This window comes from Macaca thibetana, chromosome 6 (genome assembly GCF_024542745.1).
Source record: "Macaca thibetana thibetana isolate TM-01 chromosome 6, ASM2454274v1, whole genome shotgun sequence".
NCBI lineage: Eukaryota > Metazoa > Chordata > Mammalia > Primates > Cercopithecidae > Macaca > Macaca thibetana.
The window spans coordinates 20,414,535-20,429,184 of record NC_065583.1 but is presented as its reverse complement, the minus strand read 5'-3'; the positions used below and the strand labels follow the sequence as shown (position 1 = coordinate 20,429,184).

The 14,650-nt window shown below is 37.2% G+C and overlaps 1 protein-coding gene across 1 annotated transcript in view; it reads right to left on the bottom strand.

Annotated features, from left to right (window-relative positions):
* Positions 1-11,621, bottom strand: part of SLU7 (SLU7 homolog, splicing factor) — an 867,785-nt gene extending 856,164 nt beyond the window's left edge. The window contains exon 1 of the mRNA XM_050794801.1: positions 11,617-11,621. The gene's annotated coding sequence lies outside the window, so the exon portion shown is untranslated. The remainder of the gene's footprint in view (positions 1-11,616) is intronic.
* Positions 11,622-14,650: the final 3,029 nt, after the last annotated feature.

The window sequence follows — 14,650 nt, the reverse complement described above, 5'->3', positions numbered from 1 at the left end:
CCTTCCCCTTTTCTCCTTTGAATTTGTCCCTGAGGGATTTGACTGTATTTTGAATCCAAACATGTATTATAGAAACACAGAAACAGATAAAATTCTGCTTGGAGTTGAGACCGTGAGAGAGTAAAGCAGATATTCAGGGTTATCAGAAGAGCAATATATCTCCAAATATCAAATCTCTAAGAGTAAAGATCGGAGAAAGGAACCCATTGCCTTACAAACAAAAGATTTTGTGTGTACAATTTGAATGCCCTCGCTTCTCCAACACTGTGTCATTTTTTTAAGTTGAGGAACACAAGCTGAGTTCCCATCCTCCACAGCTGCAAGAAATCTGTCAGTTTCTCTCCTTGACCCCTGCAAGTCATCGTGCAAATCCTCTGGGAACTGCAACATATTGTGAAGATGCATTCTAATTGCTTCTTGCTTTCTCTTACTCTGTTTACTCTTCTTCTGATGATCTTTTCCTCCTATGGACACCCTTCCAGACTACTTCACCCCCACTGTGGGAAAAACATACGTCATCCCCCCACCAACCATGGCTGACACCAGTGATGGTGCTTAACCAAGCTGAACTAAAGGCTTACGTGTAACATATAGAAATTTCAATGCAGAAATAGTACACTTCCACCTCTACAACTGGCTCTCAAATACCACTGTCCCCGGGGACCATGATTTCAGCTATTCTTGGGGGATCACGAGGACTATCTTCCCTTCTTTCTCCTCTGCCCTGACCTACCACACTTTTGCAGATGTGTATTACTGCCCTCTTCTGACCCTTGCCCCTGCCAATGCTTCCCTGTGGACACAGGAAGCAAAATTAAAAGTCAAAGTAATCCATGTGGAGTCATACTCTGCCACTGATGAAGACAAAACTTTCAGCTCCCCATATCTGTACCCCTTCATTCCAGTACAGGCACTCAGCTTCACTTTGCAAGACTGAGATGTTTGCAGTGGTATATTTTTTCCCAAAACAAGAGAAATGTGACTCTTAATATCAAGTTTAAGACTCTATGAAATCACAGAAGTACTTAATAATACTTGGCATGTAATTTCTCTACTTAAGGCTTCATTCTGAGATCCATTTCTTAGGTTGGGCTCAAGGTCAATGTCACTGGCATTCCTTCCCGGTCCAGACTCAGCCTGTGGGAAGCTTTTTCCAAATCTATGGCAGTGGTGGTGGGCAGCATTCAGACCAGGACTGAAGAGATCTTTCTATCCCTTTCAGAACAAAACTTGGGAGTCTCAGATTGATTTTCCTGAAAAATAGTGTAATACCACATCTTTGTCCCTTTCTTTTTTGGGAGAGAATAATGCATCCATATTAAGAAATTATTAATATATTTTAGACAAGAACCTTAATTACACTTTCTTGCCATTCATTAGTTTCTTCATAAGGATTTGAGGAAAAAACAGAGAGATCTGAAGAAGCTGGCACTTCAACTTTCCCACATATGCTCCATGAGCTAAATGTCACTGTACCATTCATGTAGACGCCATTCAACTTATTTTTATCTGGTGTCTCTTACACAAAGGGTTTCAAATGTTTTGCAATGAGAAAGATGAGAAGTAAGATGAAGGTGTTTGACAAATTGGAAGGAGTTATTGCTGGGGAAACAGAATAAAAATGGCAAAGCAATTTATAGAGAGGGAGAGAAAACTGAACTGTGAGTAATGAGCAAGTTTGGAGTGCTTTCCTAATATGAACTTTGTTTATATAATATTTAGGGGACAGAAAGAGGAAAATGTCCAGAAATGTAAGACAAAATACTTACAATAACTGTTTGTTTTGGGTTTGGCTTGAAGGTGATCAGAATATAACACTGCAAAATAAAACAAAGAGTAGAAGGTGCTCTGAGAAAGGTAATAGGAGGCTGAGGAGTGAAGATTCCTTGAGCCTAAGAGTTTGAGATCAGCCTGGTCAACATAGTGAGACCTTGTCTCAACTAAAAATCAGAAAAGACAATTATCTGGGTGTGGTGGCATGCACCTGCAGTCCCCCGGCTTAGAAGGTCGAGGTGGGAAGACTGCTTGAGCCCTGGAGGTCAAGGTTGCAGTGAGCAGTGATTGCACCACTGCTCTCCAGCCTGGGCAGCAGAGTGATAATCTGTCTCAAAACAAACAAACAAACAAATAAATGTAATAATTTATTAGAAATAAAAATATGTTTGTAAAAGTGACTTTATTAGAGAATAGAGTTGGTGAAAAGGTAGTGAAGGGTTTGTGTGGGGGAGGAGTAGAGTCCCCACTTTGTCCTTTTGGGTGGAAATGTATCTGGGACACAAAAAATGACACCAAAGTCAGGCCATGTGTAACAAGCAAATGCAAAACCAAGAATTTCTGTTGTCTACCAAGCCAAGGCTCAATAACGGAGGAGCTGTGAGCAGAAACATAGAAGATAAAATCCTAAAGGTAAGACAATCAATTCTGGAGATTGGAGGTATAAAACCCACAAAGCCCAGTCACTAGGCAGAGAGGCTGCCCTTTCTGAAGGCCTTAACCGCCGTACTGCTCTGCTGGTCAATCTGTACCCTGTGAAATTTGAGGGAAGCAGAGTAGGAGGAGGATACTATTGAATCGATCTCTCTGTGGCTTTGTTTGCCTAGAAAGTGCAGTATTATATTGTAATGGGAGTGTATGGGGTACAACTTTGCTGGATGCCAGGCACTGTGCTGGGTTCTTTTCATTCATCATCTTTAATATCTACCTCCATGCTGCATGCATTTAACAAACGAAGACTGAGATACAGATTTATATACGGTAGTGACTGGTGAAGCTGGGAACAATTAGGGCATTGTTGGAGGACTTGGCTCACAATTCTGATTAATAATATACCAGGAACTTCTTTTATCAAACTGGGGTTTGGTCCCAGGGCTTATCTTGTGCACCTTACAGAATATGCTGTGGAAGGTGCAGGAGTGTGGAAGTCTGAAGACTCCAGTATATTTCTGTTTCTGTCACATATGATTTATGCGGCTATTTAACCTTTCCATGCCTCCTTATTCTTATCTATAAAATGAGTTTTGCTTATATAGAATGGTATGGCAGTTAAATTTTGCAGTGACTGTGAAAGCCCTTTGGCAATGATTGCCAGTTCTGTGAGTAGTTATTTTGAATGACAGTTCCCTGATTTGGCCATGAGTATGTTTTTGTTCTTCTTCTGTTCTAATGAATCTTCAGTTACTATCCATTTGTCTTAATCAAGGTGAAGAAATAGGAAATTCTCAAGCTAATAATAGCAAGAAATAGAAACTGACTCATGGTGACTTACTAAAGCGAGGTGTATTCTAAGAGTTCTGGATATTTTGTAAAACTTGATAAGTAGAGCCCCATACTACACAAGGACAACTGCCAAGAACTCAAGCAATTTCTCTCCACTTCCTTTTTTTCTTTTGACATTGGTATCTTGTAGACATTGGCATCTTGTAGACATTGGCTTAATCTTTTTCTTTTTAATATCAGCTTCCCTGCCCATTTATCTACATGCATATGGCCATTTCTTGGGACAATGGAAACCCCCGTAGTCTACATGATCCTTCATTTTGGCAGCCTTGCATCAGTTTCTGTGTTTCAATTCTAAATTCCCAAAGCAGAGCATGTGAAAGACTCAGGTCAGGTCAGGTATATACCTCTGTCTTCAAACAGAGAGAGAGGTTCTAGGGCTGAGATTAAGTTCATCTTTTCTAGGCTACCATAGGACATTTGTTACAAGAGAGAAGCTGGGCTGAGGAAGAGGGCATTGGAAGAGGGTGTTATCTCTTCTCTAGGTGGTCCCATTATATGTCTTATGATAAACTCAAAATGTTTTACATGTAGTACCTTTCTACATTAAAAAGATCCTTTGATATACCAGAAATAAAAAGTAAGGAAAGATAAGTCACTTTTCCCAATATTAGTCAGGCATACTTGGATCGAATTATGTCACTGAGAAGAGATCAAATGTCACTACAGGCCATGATAAGACATTTAGGATAATATACACTATCCTTTTACTGTACAGCATATGCACCCTCTGTGCTTTACAAATATACCCTACCAGGTAACTTTCATAGCTATAACCTTCTCTGATGCTGAAAATGTTCCTTTAGGGTTACTGGAACCCCATAGACAGTGAATTCAAAAGGCAGAAATGTGGTTTTACTGTTTCTTCAGACACCTGTAGAGAAATCATTGTCCTGGGTTTGATTTAATCAACCAAGAGCATTAAACGCTAAATATTTAAAATAGATAAGTGAACGATGCTTTAAGGATCATAAAGTTTCTTTGTATCCATTGGCAAATCCATTATCTAAAACAGAACAATCACTCCAGTGTTTAAAAGTTGAGTTCCGCTCCAGGACATGGGCTTCTTGCCAGGAGTGAGCAAAGTGCAATAACTTAGAAAAGGCTAATAACTGTGAAACGTTATTACATTATTTGGACACTGCTCTGAGACAGACTCATAGCAGTGGCTTTAATGTGTGAACTGCTGGGCTACAGAAGCAAACAGAACTGGTTTTCTGTCCATCGACAACTCCAAGGGATAGCAGATCTCATTCAGTTGCCCTGTGTGTGAGCCTCATCAGAACCTGCAGGCTCTTGGATTGCCCCAAAAAACTGCCACAGGCTCTTTCCCATCTCACCACTTTTCTTGGCTGAAGTACTGATTCTTTTTTTGCTTGAAAAAAATTGAGACTGATGGAATTAGTTTTTGAATTGCTTAGGGAAGAAAAGTGTGGCAACTTTTTGAAAAAGAAAGGTAAGGTGAGAAACAGTCACAGTGTGTCATAATAGCCACTTTTGGGGCAAAAATTCAACCCCATTCTCTCTGTCAGTTACTGGAAGTGGCTCTCTGGACAACTTTATCTGGACCAGGAGAGAAAGCTGAGCAATCTGGACTCATTGCATTCTCTTCTGAGACTTTGGAATTCAGTTTCAAAGAACTTAAAAGGTTATTTTAGTATTTGAACTTAAAGGGTATTTAAACTTGGGAGCTGTGGGTATGGTCTTTTAAAATTACGTTCACAGAGCAGCACAGAATGAGTGAAAGAGAAAAGAATGAGGCAGAAGAATAGAACAAAAAGTAAAGAAGTGAGTTTACAAGTTTCCATAGAAAGAGAGAGTAAGAGTAGTCACCCTGCTGGCTGATGGCTTTCCCTCTGCTGAGTCATTGTGAAGCATCTTCTGCCTTTGGTTTCTGGGAGATAATTCTGAAATCTTAACGAAAACAATAAATACTAAAGTATTCATATGTGAGGTAGTAGGAACAGGTTTCTGTTGCTTGTAACCAAAGGAGCTTTGAGATAATTGACAGCAAGTTGATAAGTCAATGAGAATGGAGAAAGGATGAGATAATAAGGAGATTAGTTGAAGAGCCCTTTTACAAAGTTTCAAGATTTTGGTACTTATATTTATTTTGTTTGGGGTTTTAAAGTTGTTTTTGAAGGATACGTCTTACAAATTCCTCTTTTAGAAAATAGAAAATTGAACAAAATAACTCTTTGCATTTTATTTTACTTATATAAAAATAGTCAAGATATTAATTTGGGGGAACAAAAAAAATGAAGCCAGCTTACAAATTTCTCAAATGAATATTTGATTAAAGCAGATCTCTTCCTTGACAATCAAACTCAAAATGTGAGAAACTTTCTCAAAACAGAGCCCACAATCTTAACCAAAGAAACCATGGCCCAAAGAAATTATTTATTTACCATAGTGTGGCCACTTTTAATAGATTATGGGTGTAACTGGACATTTTTCTTTAATAAGTATGAAGAGATAACAATGACAAATCCACTATGTAGTAGAGAAAAGACTGAATCAAGAGTACACTTTGAAACAGAGGTATTGAAGATGGAGCCATTGCTCCTAAGACAAAAAATAGAAGGAGCATTGATGGCTGCTGTCATTTCTCATGCACAATCAGACAATTCTCAGGGGGGCTGGTAAAGAGCCAACAGCTTCTCAGTACCAAAATTGAGGAGAGAAGTGATTGGGCAATACTGTCATTTCTAGGGGGAGCAGCTAACAAGAATATAAAAGATGAAAAAAACACATTTATCTGATATAGAATTGAACTACATTATTAATGGAGAAAAATCAATGTTTGTCTTCATGACAGGTGACCAGTAAAGGGAACCAGCCTGACTAAGGCGGAGTGTTGAGAAATCTGATCTGTAATACTGGAATGTACATTCACCCTTGTTAATAGAAACTTCCCACCATATTGAAGAAACAGATAAGACCATCATGAACATCCTGCTTATGCCCGAAGCACTTGTTATACTTCGGAAGACAGAATCAATAACCAAGAGGAAAACCTCCTAAGGAGAGAAGTTGGATTGCCAGCTGCATGAGGCAGTAAAAGTGGGGTGATGAACTGCAAAAGACAACTACAGTGAAGAAAGTTACAGTAATAGCATTCTGAGATTTTCTTATCCCATAAGTTGTGTAGCTATGTTGTAGTCTAGGTGAAATAAAGTGACAGGGAAATGCATGGTTCAATAAATACTATTTCCTTTAAATTAGTAATTATTGAATTTTAATGGGCCCATAAATTACCTCGAAATCTAGGCAAAATGCAGATTATGATTCAACAGATCTGGGAAACGGCCCCAAATTCTGTTGCCAGGTGATTACAGTACTGAAGGTTTGGGAACCACACTTTGAAAAGCAAATCTTTCCACTCTGTGGAGAAGTGACTGGCAGGATGTCATTGTCGACAGGGAAGTTTTGAGGCAGAATCATCTTTGTTTATCCTCAGTGCTAAGACTCCCTCCGTCCCTCCCTCCCTCCCTCCCTCCCTCCCTCCCTCCCTCCCTCCCTTCCTTCCTTCCTTCCTTCCTTCCTTCCTTCCTTCCTTCCTTCCTTCCTTCCTCTCTCCCTCTCTCCCTCCTCTCTCTCTCTCTCTCTCTCTCTCTTTCTTTGATGGAGTCTCGCTCCGACCATCCTGACTAACCCGGTGAAACCCTGTCTCTACTAAAAAAAAAAATACAAAAAACTAGCCTGGCGAGGTGGCGGGCGCCGGTAGTCCCAGCTACTCAGGAGGCTGAGGCAGGAGAATGACGTGAACCCGGGAGGCGGAGCTTGCAGTGAGCCGAGATCCGGCCACAGAGCTCCACCCTGGGCGACACAGCGAGACTCCGTCTCAAAAAAAAAAAAAAAAAAAAAAGGTAAAAACATCGACTTAGTAATCAAAATCTTCCTATAAGGAAAGCCCAGGATCAATGGCTTCACTGGTGTATTCTACCAAATATTTGAAGAATAATTAATATTAGTCCTCACAAAGTCTTCCAAAAAACAGAAGAGGAAGAAATACTTTCTACTTCCTCATTCTATGGGAATAGTGCTACCTCAGTACCGAGGCAGACAAAGATTTCACAAGAAAACTACAGCCAATATTCCTTATGTACATAGATGCAAAAATTCTCAAGAAAACACTAACAAATCAACTATGTCCACTCACATGTAAATAGGATTATAAGCTATGACCAAACAAGCCTGAACCCAGGAATGTGATATTGGTTTAATATAGAAAAATCAGTGTAATATACCACTTATTACTAGAATAAAGGAAAAAGAAAATAACACGGCTCATATTAGTAGATACCAAGAAAAGCATTTGATAAAATCCAACAAATTTTCAAAAAACATTCAACAATTTAGGAATAGAAGAGAACCTATTAACCTCATAAAGAGCATTACAGAAAACTTACCTATAGCTAATATCATCAGACATAATGGCAAAAGACTGAGTGTTTTTCTGTGAGATCAATAATAAGACAAAGATAACTGTGCCTGCTATATATATTTAACATTGTATGGGAGTTCCTAGCCAGGGCAACTTGTCAAGAAAAATAAATAAAAGACATCTAGTTTGTAAAGGAAGAGGTAAAACTATCTTTATTCACAAATGGCATATTTTGTGTATAGAAAATTCTAGGAAATCTAAAAAAGACCTTAGAACTAATAAACACATTCAACAAAGTTTAATATGCAATATTAAAAAATTAATCTACAAAATTAATTTCCATATACTTACAGTGAACAATCTGAAATGGAAATTATGAAAAAATGTATTTGTAATAGCATCAAAAAGAATGAAATACTTTGGAATAAATTTAGCAAAAGAAGTGCAAGATTTGTACACTGACTACTAAATATCATTGAAAGACATTCAAAATAAATAAATGGAATAACATTTCATGTTTATTAAATGGAACACTTTATATTGTTAAGATGGCAATAATCCCCAAACTGAAAGCACAGATTGAAAACAATCTGTATCAAAATCCTACCTGGCTCTTTTGAAAAATATTGACAAGCTTATCCTAAAATTTATATTGGAATGCACGGGACACAGAATAATCAAAACAATCCTGTGAAAGAACAAAGTTGGGTAAATCACCTTTTTCATTTCAAAACTTACTAAAAAGCCACAGTACTTTGTGGTACTAAACTAAAGCTAGTCATAAATCAATGGAGTAGAATTGAGCATCTAGAAATAAACTTTATATGTATGGTCAATTGATTTTTAACAAGAGTTTCAAAACAATTCAATGGATAAAGACTAATTTTTTCAACAAGTGGTGACAGGGAACAACTGAATATCTGCATGCAAATGAATGAAGTTAGATCTGTATCTAACACCATATACAAAAACTAAGTAAAACTAGATTGGAGATCAAAACATTTTAAGAGTTAAACTTCAAACTCTTACAAGAAAATATGGGAATGAAACTTCGTGATCTTGGTTTAGGCCACGGTTCTTAGATATGGCCCCAGAAGCACACATGACAAAATGAAAATGGGTAAATCGAACTTCACCAAAATTAAAAACTTTCATGATTCAAAGGACACCATCAGGAATGAAGAAAACACTTTCAAATTATATCTAATAAGAGACTTATAATCAGAATATACAAAAATTATTACAACTCAACAATAAAAAGGCAAATAACCCAATTAGAAAATGGGTAAAGAATTTGACTAAACTTTTTTTCAAAAAAGATACAAGTAGTCAATAAGCACCGGACAAGATGTTCAATGTCATTAGTCATTAGGCAAATGAAGACAAAAACTACAACAAAGTACCATTTCGTGGGAAATCATTTGGCCATTAAACATAGGTACATACTAAACAGAACTGCAAACCTATGTTTATATAAAATCATGTGCATGAATATTCATACCACTATTATTTATAAAAGCCAAAACATGGAAACTATCAAAATATCCATTAACTGTTAAGTGAATAAATGAAATGTGACATATCAATACAATGGAATAGTACTCAATAAAAGACAGATGAACCAAAAAAGGGCCAAAGTAGCCAAAGCTATCCTAAGCACAAAGAACAAGTCTGGAGGCATCATGTCACCTGACTTCAAATTATACTATAAGGCTATAGTAACCAAAACAGCACGATGCTGGTATAAAAGTAGACACATAGAACAATATAACAATAGAGAACCCATAAATAAAGCCAAACACCTACAACCACTTAATTTTTAACAAAGCAGACAAAAACATACACAAGCGAAAGGACACTCTATTCAAAAAATGATCCTGGGAAAATTGGACAGCCACATGTAGAATAATTAAATTTGATCCTTCTTTCTCATCAGATGAAAAAATGAACTCAAGATAGGTTAATGACTTAAATATTAGACCTGAAACCATAAACATTCTAGAAGAAAACCTAGGAAAAACTCTTCCGGATATTAACCTAGGTGAAGAATTTATGACTAAGACCCCAACACTAAATGCAACAATAAAAGGAAAATAAATGAATGGGACTTAATTAAACTAAAAAGCTTTTGCACAGTAAAAGAAATAATCAACAGAGTAAATAGATAACATACAGAGTGAAAGAAAATATTTGCCAACTACAGATCTAATATACAGAATCTACAAGGAACTCAAAGAAATCAGCAAGAAAAAAAACCCATTAAAAAGTGGGCAAATGACGTGAACATTTTTCAAAAGAAGACACACAAGCAGCCAACAAACATATGAAAACATGCTTGACATCACTAATCAGAGAAATGCAAATTAAAACAACAATGAGAGATCAGATTACCCCAGTGAGAATAACCATTATTAAAAAATCAAAAAACAATAGTTATTGGCACAGATAAGTGAAAAGGAAACGCTTATACCTTGCTGGCAGGAATGTAAATGAGTTCAACGTCTAAGGAAAACAGTATGGAGATTTCTGAAAGAGCTAAAAGTACATCTACTATTTGATCCAGCAATCCCACTACTCAGTATTTACCCAAAGGAAAATAAGTCATTATATCAAAAAGACATCTGCACTCATGTGCTTATCACAGCACAATTCACAATATGGAATCAACTGAAGTGCCCATTACTTGGTGAGTGTATCAAGAAAATTTATGGAATTTTCTGTGGAATTCTACTGTGGAATACTACTCAGCCACAAAAAAAGAATGAAATAATGACTTTTGCAGCAACTTGGATGGAATTGGAGACCATTATACCAAGTGAAGTAACTCAGGAACAGAAAGTCAAATACTGCATGTTTTCACCTACGCCTTGAGTATGCAGGGGCATACCGAGTAGTATAGTGGACATGGGAGACTCAGAAGTGAGGAGGATGGGAGAGGGGTAAGGGATTAAATATTGTCTCTTGAGTACAATGTACTCAATTATTTGGGTGACAGGTACACACTGAAAGCCTAGACTTCACCACTGTACAATTCATCCTTGTAACAAAAACCCTTGTAACCCTAAATCTATTGAAATAAAAAAAAAATCCGAAAAGAATTTGTTTAAAAGCCCAATTTGTAGTCTGTGAGGACATAGAGTCCTTTCTATAATTTCAGAAATTCCTCAAGCCTTATTTGTTCATATTCCCTGCTTGCTAGGGCTTCTCCATCTCACAGACGTTCTGTTCACTTTGACCTGCATCCATGTGGAAGAGAAACAGGCCCCTCTTTAGTTTCCTCTAAATTCCTTTACACTGACTATTTTGTAAATATAGGAATTAAGCTTTTAGTATACTTTCCAAAAACTGTGAAAGTTTCTTGAGAAACTTTTCCATTCCAAGTCCAGAGTAATACTTTTTATGTGTTTATTTATTTTCCTTGAATTGACAAATAAAAATTGTATATATTTGTGGTGGACCACCTGATGTCTTGATATAGGTATACATTGTAGAATGACTCAATCAAGCTTACTAACATATCCATTATCTCACATGCCTATTTTTTGTGTGTGATGAAAACATTTAAAATATACTCTCTTTGCAATTTTCACAGATATAGTATGTTATTTCACGGTAATCACCATGTCATATAATAGATCTCCTAAACGTATTTCTCCTGTAATTGGAATTTTACTTTTCATTTACAAATAATAATTGTACATATTTGGGGGTATATAGTGAAGTTGTGATACATATAATGCATAGTGATCAGACCAGGATAATTAGCATATCTATAATCTGAAACATATGTCATTTTTTGTGTGTTGAGGACATTCAATATCCTCCTTCTAGCTCTTTGAAACTATATATTAATTATCGTTAACTAAAGTCATCCTATAGTGCTATAGAACGCTGGAGTGCATTTGTTCTATCGAGATGTAATTTCATATCCTTTAACACATTTCTTCCTATTGCCCCCCTTCCCCCTACCTTCTCCAGCCTCTAGTATCCTCTATTCTACTTTTCACTTCTATGAGATCAACTTTTTTTTTTTTTTTTTAAGCTCCCACACATTAGTGAGAACATGTGGTTTTTAACTTTCAATTCCTGGTTTATTTCACTTAACATAATGTCCTCCAATTCCATCCATGTTGCAAATGACAGGATTTCATTCTTGTTGATGGCTGAATAGTATTCCATTGTGTATATACACACACCACATTTTCTTCATCCATTCATCTCTCACCTGTAAGTGAAATTTTATTTTCTTTGACAAACATTTTCCCAATTCCCCATTTAACCCCTGCCACCCACTCCCAGCTCCTGGTAACCACTGTCCTACTGTGTGCTTCTATGAGTTTAACTTTTTAGATCTACATATAAGTGATATCATGTGGTATTTGTCCTTCTGCACTTGACTTGTTTCTCTTAGTTTAATGTCCTTCGGCTGCATCCCTGTTGTTGCAAATGATAGGATTTACTTCTCTCTGAAGGTTGAAAAGTATTAATATTTTATTGTGCATGTATACCATGTTCTCCTTATCCATTCATCCACTGATGAACACCTCGATCTACCTTACATCTTGGTTGTTGTGAATAGTGTTGAAATAAACTTGGAAGTGCAAATATCTTGTCAATGTACTGATTTCATTGATATCCACAACTAATACTTTTGAAAGCTGCTTGCTCTTCATCTCATTTTTGTATTTTGTATGCCACGTACACCATAGCTGCCCCGACAAGCTCTCTCCTCCCACACAAATCTTCCCCAAACGGCCACCCGCATCTCAATCTAGGAAGGGCCTGTTTTCTCTTTGGTTTTTAATTCCTGAGTCAGTTATTTATTATACTAGATTCCTTCATTTAATTTTTCTCTCACCTATTTCCTGGAATTGGTGTAAAGAAGGAGGATCGTGAGGTTGAGTTTTGAAGGCAAGATTCGTTCTTCTTTGGACCTAGAGATGGAGAAGGTAAGAATATTCTGCAGATGGTTAAGGTGCTAGGAAACAGAAGGCATAGTCTTAAATTGAAATATTAAAAATACAAACATACCCTTTTTTTTTTTTTTTTTTTTTGAGATGGAGTCTCGCTCTGTCGCCAGGCTGGAGTGCAGTGGCTCAATCTCGGCTTACTGCAACCTCTGCCTCCCGGGTTCAAGCAATTCTTCTGCCTCAGCCTCCCAAGTAGCTGGGGCTACAGGCATGCACCACCACACCCAGCTAATTTTTGTATTTTTAGTAGAGATGGGGTTTCACCATGTTGGCCAGGATGATCTCTATCTCTTGACCTCATGATCCACACGCCGTGGCCTCCCAAAGTGCTGGGATTACAGGCATGAGCCATCACGTTCAGCCAAAAATACACACATAACTTTCTATTGTTATTTTAAGGCAATAATTATTGTACTTCATAGATAGGATGACTGAGCTTTTCGAAGGGTGATATCTTTCCCATGATGCATAGTCAGAAAAGTCTTTGGTTTATACTAAGAGGCTTACTGTGAGATCGAACTCTCTGACTCTGGAAAGACCCTCACTGTCTTGTTGCTCATCAGTACTGTAGAAGCATACAGGCCCATGAAAAGATTTAAATATTCCCCAGAGCTCATAATAATATAATAACCAGAAAAAATAGCTACTATGTGCTGGGATCTTTACTGAAAGGTGTTTAGTATATCTCTTGGTTACAGAAAATAAAACAGTGCCTCAAAGATCTTCAGTGATTTATTCAAGTTTTCCCACCTAATATGTGGAAGATATTGAATCTGTGATACTACATTCAAAAGTGTATGCTCATTTTACCATATCTCTCACAAACTGGTGATTATAATTGAAAATGAAATGCTAATGTTGAACCCTGCCTACAGAGGCCATTTTCAATGGCAAATTCATCCCAGAGAGGGTAAATAGCTTGTCAATGGTCGTATGAAAAGTCAACAGCAGATCTGGAAGAATTATCATCTAATTTCCATCCAATATTTTATAGTGGGGTATGAGGAGATGTCTTTATTTTGTTCTAGAAATTATTTTCTTGTGTGAGTCTTATTTCTTCAACAAGACTTCAAGATCTTTGAGGGAAGTATTACTTCTTAGACTTTGCTAGCTGCCCACTTTGTGTGTTCTCTCTTCTCTGTGTTTGATTGCACACATCCAAGCCTACTTGGAATAACACTGCATTTCCATAGTGTTTTTCAGTAGAGGTTATCAACTTTTGATACTTTTGACATTTTGGTCATCATGATTCTTTAGTATGCATGAAGGGAGGGGGGCAGGCTGTCCTCTGCATTGTAGGACATTTCACAGTATCCATGACCTTTAACCATTAGATGCAAGTAGTAGCACTCTCCCCCATCAGATGTGACAACCAAAAGCCTCTTTAGGTACTGCTAAATGTCCCTGAATGGTGGTGGGGTGAATGGGAGGAATTATCTCCAGTTGAGAACCATGGCTTTCAATTTGCAAAGGGTACTTAAAATGTTTCTGTTTGTTTATATATTTTCAACTAACTCCTAATTCTTAGACAGCCATTGTGAGGAGGTGGACTGTTACCATTTTACAGAACAGACTTCAGGAGACTAAGAACAGATGAGGTCAATCGGCCCATAGGTTCATCGTTTTTCTCCTACTTACCTCCTACTACCACAAAGTTAAACGCGTAGAGGTTTCTGGGTAATATATGCTAACTTTAACAATCTTTTTAAAAAATGTGCTATTTTCATTCTCAAATCCTTTGTCTTTTATGTTCCAAGTTCTCTCATACCTGAAGCCTTCTTCAGTTAGGCAAGGTAGGCGTTTTATCCCTTATTTTACACATGAGGACTCTGAGACTAAGACAGATGAAATTTGCTGGCCCAAACAAGAAACTGTTGCAGGTGTTCAATGATTGAATGTCCTTCTGTTTTTAAAGGGAACAGAGTTTATTTCTACATCCTAGTATCTAATACATTGTCTAGCACATTATAGGTGTTTTCATGAATGATGAAGGAAAGAACAGAGGAAGGAAGAAGGA